The sequence below is a fragment of the Pygoscelis adeliae genome, unplaced genomic scaffold (genome assembly GCF_000699105.1).
Source record: "Pygoscelis adeliae isolate BGI_AS28 unplaced genomic scaffold, ASM69910v1 Scaffold106, whole genome shotgun sequence".
Classification (NCBI taxonomy): domain Eukaryota; kingdom Metazoa; phylum Chordata; class Aves; order Sphenisciformes; family Spheniscidae; genus Pygoscelis; species Pygoscelis adeliae.
In genome coordinates this window covers 2465119-2471463 of record NW_008824939.1, presented here as the reverse complement: position 1 = coordinate 2471463, position 6345 = coordinate 2465119, and positions in this window count along the sequence as shown.

Genomic DNA, 6345 nt, shown 5'->3' with positions numbered 1-6345 from the left:
CAGACAGCGCAGCGCAGGGGGAGCGCCGCCGCCGCCCGCGGGCTGCGGAGACTCCCCGTGAAAACCTGCTCCAGGCAGATTATTTTTTCCAGAAGGAAAGCTTTCCCTGCCTGCTTCAGCAGCACCTAATCAAACGGGAGAAGCAGGAGGGCCGGAAAAGAGCAGGCATTTAGCGTAGGGTAGATAACGGCGGGGTAACAGAGAGGCAGAAGTGGAAGGGAGGTTTGCTGCAGAGAAGGGCGGCCTCGCTCCGCGGGGATGAGGGGAAGGAGGCTGGGGCCCTGGCGAGCGAGGTCCCCTCTGTCCCACGAGCTGAGGCAGGGATGGTGCCAAATCCAGGTGATACTGCCAAGGCGGGAAGGAGCCGGGGGATCATCATCTCTCCTTCTGTTGAGTTTGTTTACCGTCTGTATTGGGTACAGATAGTCAGCCATGCTGCTTACCGTCTGCAGTCAGCCAATTCCCCTTCTTGTGGGGAAGGGGAATGTGGGGGTGTTTGGTTTTTTTTAAATAGGAAATGCTGACTGTAAAACCATAGAAACGGACATGGGGAGTGAGGTGCTGGGACAGTTTTGAAATCATCTCCGCTTTTAAAAGATGTTGTCCTTATTTCAAGCTGTTGGTATGTTTTTAAGAAAAAATAACCTCCTCCACCACATGCCAAATAACCCTGAGTTTAGGTTTAGCATATGTGAGAGAGCATCAGGAGGTACGTATCTAATTTTTAACTTTGCAAAATAAACAAAGAGAATCTGAATCTAAACAGGCCTGCAATTGCAAAGATAGTTTATTAGCAACAAACACAACTGCCTCTTGAGGAACTTATTTCTAAAACCAAAACACAATAGACACGGAAAGCGTGAGGACCATCCCACATGGGGGAAACAAACATTTCCATGGATAACATATGAGAATTTTCCCCTGGGAACTGCGCTGCCGCCGACAGGCTCCCTGCAGCTGCACAGCACCAGCTGCCGAGGGGATCCTGCAGGAGTTAATGCCGCTTGAAAGAAACACTAACTCCGTGAGTATTATCCATCAGCCTCCAAAGGCAGGATGCTGTGGCCTGTGTCTCCTCATCAGCACTACTCATGCCCCTACCTGCATGCCTACTATGTAGGACATAGCTACTATGTAGCTGCACCTGGAAACATATCAAGGTCTCCAAACCAGATAGAAACAACAAAAAGCACAACTAAAAAGCACAACTCTGTTCCCCATGTGTTGTCTCCGCCAGATTCCCTTTGCCACTGAAATGGAAGAGCTGGTTTTGTTTCAGGGAAGTCCCACTTCAAACAAGCCAGAAGCAAAGTGGTTTCAGTGATTCTGGAAATTAAGTCATAGACGAGGCCCCATATTTACTTTTAACCATTCTTTTAGTCATATGATGGTTTATGGGTTAGCAGTTGTTACTATATCCTTAGGGATAGAGTGCAGATGGGTCCAAGCCAGCTACTAGTTATGGGTTGTCATGTTTCATGATAATTACAGATGGGGCTGGCAGTACTGTTTATTACTGAGATGCCTGACCTGTCCTGTTTTCCTTCCCCCCTTACCCGCCCCCCCCCCTTCCCTTGCTTCCAAACTTCAAGCGCTGGGGCTAAAATTTTCCATTTTTGCCTTATCTTGATTTTTGAAGGGAAGCTTCAACTCAAATGATGCAACTATTTCCAAGATAAAGCTACGGATATATATTTCTCTTTAAAATTTTATAGCTGCCAATTTTCAAAGCATGAATATGAAGTCTTGCAGAACTTTTTGCAGAATAGCATTCTGAATTTTGGACTTTTCTGTTGGAGTGATATCTATAATATTTGCCCAGACTTGAAAAATTTTGAAAAATTAGTTTGCATATATTTGGAAGAACACCCCAGAGGTTTAAAGGTGTGAATTCCAGAGATAATGCCTTTTCTGTTAATGTTTCAGTGTCCAGCTGAGGGGATTTTCCTGCAGCTGAAGTCTGTGTCTCTGTGGACTGTGCTGACCTAAGAGTGGGAATGCTTTCGTCTTTGTGTTCTTAATGATCCTATATGTTGGTTATTAAAAAAAAAAATGCAGAAGGAAATACAGAAGGAAAAAGGGGGAGGTAGGAAGAAAGGGAGAGAAATGTGGGATTGAAGACTGGCAGCAGAAAAAACCTCCAGGGAAATGATATGTGGAAGAACTGTCTGCCTGGATAAAGAGGTTGTCTCAAAATTAGTTGTAGTAGTCCTGGAGGCTGGTTGGAGAGACAAGAAAAGCTCAAAGACTTGTAGATTATTATGACCAAGAAAATCATTAGGTTGATCAGTTTGACCTCACAGGAGACCAGGCTGGGGAAAAGCGAAGAAAAAGGGAAGGGGGCTAAGGGGGAGCGAGTATAATGGGGCAAGCAGAGACAGGACAAAGCAAAAAAGCTTGGACTGAATGGACAAGGGAATAAAAAGCTGAGGTAACTGGACTGGAATTAATTGGAAGAATTGACAATAAGATCTGAAAATGAGTTTATAGAGAACTATAAAGATGACAAGTTCAGAGGTCTGTGAAGTATGTGTAAACATACATTCAATAACTCCTAATTGTTCATATGGGTATCAATGTGGTCTCCCTAAAATTGTGTACAAACACTCCAATAAAAAACACCTATTACTGCAGGAAGAAGGATTCAAATGACAGCATATGCTAGGATTGAGATCTACCTTACTTTTGGTCCATTTGTCAGTAGATACTATAATGCAACATTCACTGTCTTCTGTAGTACACAATATGGACGAGCTCTTAAAAGCAGCGAGATTTGTTTTGAAGGAGACTTCCTTGATTCATTGGTGCTGCACGTGGATTGGGAGAAGTGAGCAGCAGGAAGGGGAAAAAGGATGATAACTACGTGGGCAAAAAGTACTGTCCTTGGCGTAAGGTCTGTATGCCATCTTGGAGAACTGGATGTTACCTCTGCCTGTGTCACGAGTAGGATTCACCTTCCCTGGCATCAGATGTCTGTATCTGTAGGCATCCGCATCTAAGCCAATCTGAACTCCTTTCCTATTCACTGGAGAAAAATGGGTCCTTTAAAAGGCAATTCTTCTTACCTATTTTAGATATCTACCTTAAAATGAGGCAAGTTGTGCCCTAGAAGTGCCCGTTTCTCTCCACTGACTATAAAGGGAGAGAGATGAGATGAATCCTACTCAGAACTCCGATATGATGGCAGGCAATTCACTCTAATTGCTCTTTTCACAGGTGGCTACAAATCAGATGTCTGATTTCCAGAATGTAAAGACAGCCTTAATTCAGTGTCCCAGAACCGACTGCTTGACTCTGCCACTTACAAACATACTTTTAATGAGATTTTTTTTAAATGTGAAATATTTAGTGGAACCTTGTACTTCCACACCTCTTTATTAAATATCAGCCACTTATTTTGCACCTATTAACGTTATTGTAGTACTTAGCATATATATTAATTACTGTAATTTTAATAGTTATGATTTATTACAGTTCTGCCAACTGTCCAAAACTTCACACTACAGGCATCTCTACAGGTGAGGAAGTACGTCTTTTAAATGAAGATGTCAGCAGTGTGAGGGCGCATAAGGCTGGATGTATATTCAAAATTCAGCAACTAAAAAGGAAAAATTAAACAGCATGGGATTAGATCCCATGATGAATAATATGGTTGATGACTTGTGCAGAACACAGCCGAGTGGTTACATAGCATTTCCCAGACCATCATACAGGAATCGTTAGAAAACTTAAGAGCTACAGCTTCATCCTCCCTGCCTCCCATGCAAAGGAAGACAGCAAACATCACCACTACTCCCTGGTGACCTGACCAGCATGTTTGTTTCTCTGGGTAATGAAAAGCTCAGTCAAATATACAACATTAGGAAGCATTAAACAACTCTCTATTAAATTTAGAAGATTTTTTTATCTGAAAGGAAACTGAGTAGTTAATTGGCCCACAATTAAATAGAAATGCCATTAAAAAAAAAACCCTGAAACAGCTTGCCAGGCCCAGTTTCTGCTTGCCTTTTATAGTGTCCTGATAACCTAACTGTCATATCAAGACATTAATTAAGAATATTCTGAACACTATAAAAACATCTTTATGGATCAAGTTATCCTGAGGGACAAAGTGCATATGGCAGACATATGCAGTTAAGTAAGAGCAGAAAGGTAATATCACTATTCCATCAAGAAACTTGAAAGGCCTGAGGGAGCAACACAGATTCATAAATGTAGGATCAGAGGAGATCATTATGAGTGTTTATTCTGACATTCTGCACAGTATGGCTTATAACAGTCCCCGATTTAACATAAGCCTCAGTTGGAACATACCTTTTTAGAATGCCAAATTCATGAGAATCCCTTAGTAAGTTGCCTGATGGCAAACTATTATTGCAATAAAATGGGTGCCTTATTTTATACTTAGACATCACTTTCCTGGGTAGTGAAGTTAAGAAAACTTCTGTGCTACTTCTCCTTTTAAGTATGAGAATGTGCCAGAAATGGAAAGCAAAGAGTTACACCATATATCTGCCAAAACCTAATCTATTTAGCTCCTGAATTTTTTCATAAGAGGGGACAAACTCGTGAAACAAACCACAGAGAACCGGTAAAGTTCAGTCACTCTTTTTGAAAAAGCAGATTCAATTTCAAGGTAACTTAAAAAAAAAAAGGGGGGGGGAGGCTTGTTCATTGTAGTATAATTTTATAACTGTGGGGAAAAGAAGGATTGCTCAGGGTAGTCTACAAAAGCCTAGGCTAAAATACAACTGCAGCCCATTATAGCTGGGTGATTTGGAACTGAGATTTGTTTAGTGGAGTCTGACAATTTACTCCAGTTCGGAATAATTTCCTAACTGTAAATTTTCTTTGAGCATATTCCATTTGCATTTGTTGGTACATGTGAATAAAGCAAGGGAGCAGATGTTGAAAACCTCCTCAGGAGAGTTTTTCCTTTCCCACTATATTTGAGCCAGCAAAACGGGTTCTGATTAGAGGGAATACAAGAGCTCCCCAAAGAGTTCTCACAAGCGTTCCTTGCTCACAGCATCACCTGCAACCTGGAGCTGTTCCACTGCAAGGAGATCTTCCCACTGGAGCCATGCACGCCACACTGCTCACCTCCATACAGGAACACAGATACACATTTCAATATTTGCTTTACAATGGATTCTGCTTTTTTCTCGTATGAACTGAATTTGTGTACCCTCCTAAAATTTCTCTTTCCCCCCCTACATTCAATTGATTTCCCCCATCAATCTCTCTTCCCTAGATTCCCAGGGGATATTTCCTTTCCTTATCACAGTTTCAGAGCTGTTCGCCTATTTTCACAATATTTATATCAGCTCACTCAATTTCTGCATCATATCCATCATCTTTCTCACTAAGGACAGATTATTTTGAGAATGTGTGAATCCTTAAACTAATTTGGAAGTGAGGTCAATACTGAGAAAAGCAACATAATCCCTTTCCCAGCAATGGAGAATGCTTCTGGGTTCCCAGCCTCTGCCACTCTACAGCGCAAGATATCAGCATGAGTAATAGCACCCAAGGGTCCTATGTAATATTAAAGGTCATCATCTTCATACCCTGAGGCTTACATTCAAATGTAATTTTTTTTTTTCCTGAAGGATACTGGTGGAGTAGAGTAATGGATTTCTCTCTGTGTGAAGGCTAACCTGCCTTTAGCTTGGCTTAGAGGGCCAAAACTTTGCTTCAGATCAAAGATCATGTAATTCATAAAAACTACAGCTGGCAAAAGCACAAATATCTTTATACAGTCACAAATGTTGTAAAGGCTGTGGAGCGCTTTAAATGTTAACTCTAACTGAAAATATTGTAAAAAAAAAAACATTTGAAACAATAACTCTTGAAAATGTTCTGACTGTTGCATATGTTTAGCCAACAAAACTACAAAAGCAAAATGTTTGCAAGATGTAATATGTTATGCTGTTGAAAAGTGACTCTCATAAATGTGGCCCAGTAACACTTATGGTCTGTTGCTTCCTAATCAAATTGATTTCCTTAGTAACTTTAAGATTTGCATCTTACCATTGCTACTGACAGTAAAACCGGGCACTTTCCATTTTGTCTATTAGTATTTTCCAGAAGCCAAATGAAAATAAAACGTTAGCTCATCCTACACCCCAGTATTTTTCAAAGCGTATACTCATTGCTTCACTAGAAGTTTTCAGTAGTATTATCGTGGTACCTAGGAGGCTGTCTATCATCAGCACTTTTGTGGTATTCCCCATTCTACAAAATGGAAACCTGCCCCTGCACAGCAAAATCTAACCTGTGTGAATGCATTTGCCATCCGGATGTTTGTGCAGCCATCACTGAAGTCTCAACCTGGAAGCAATC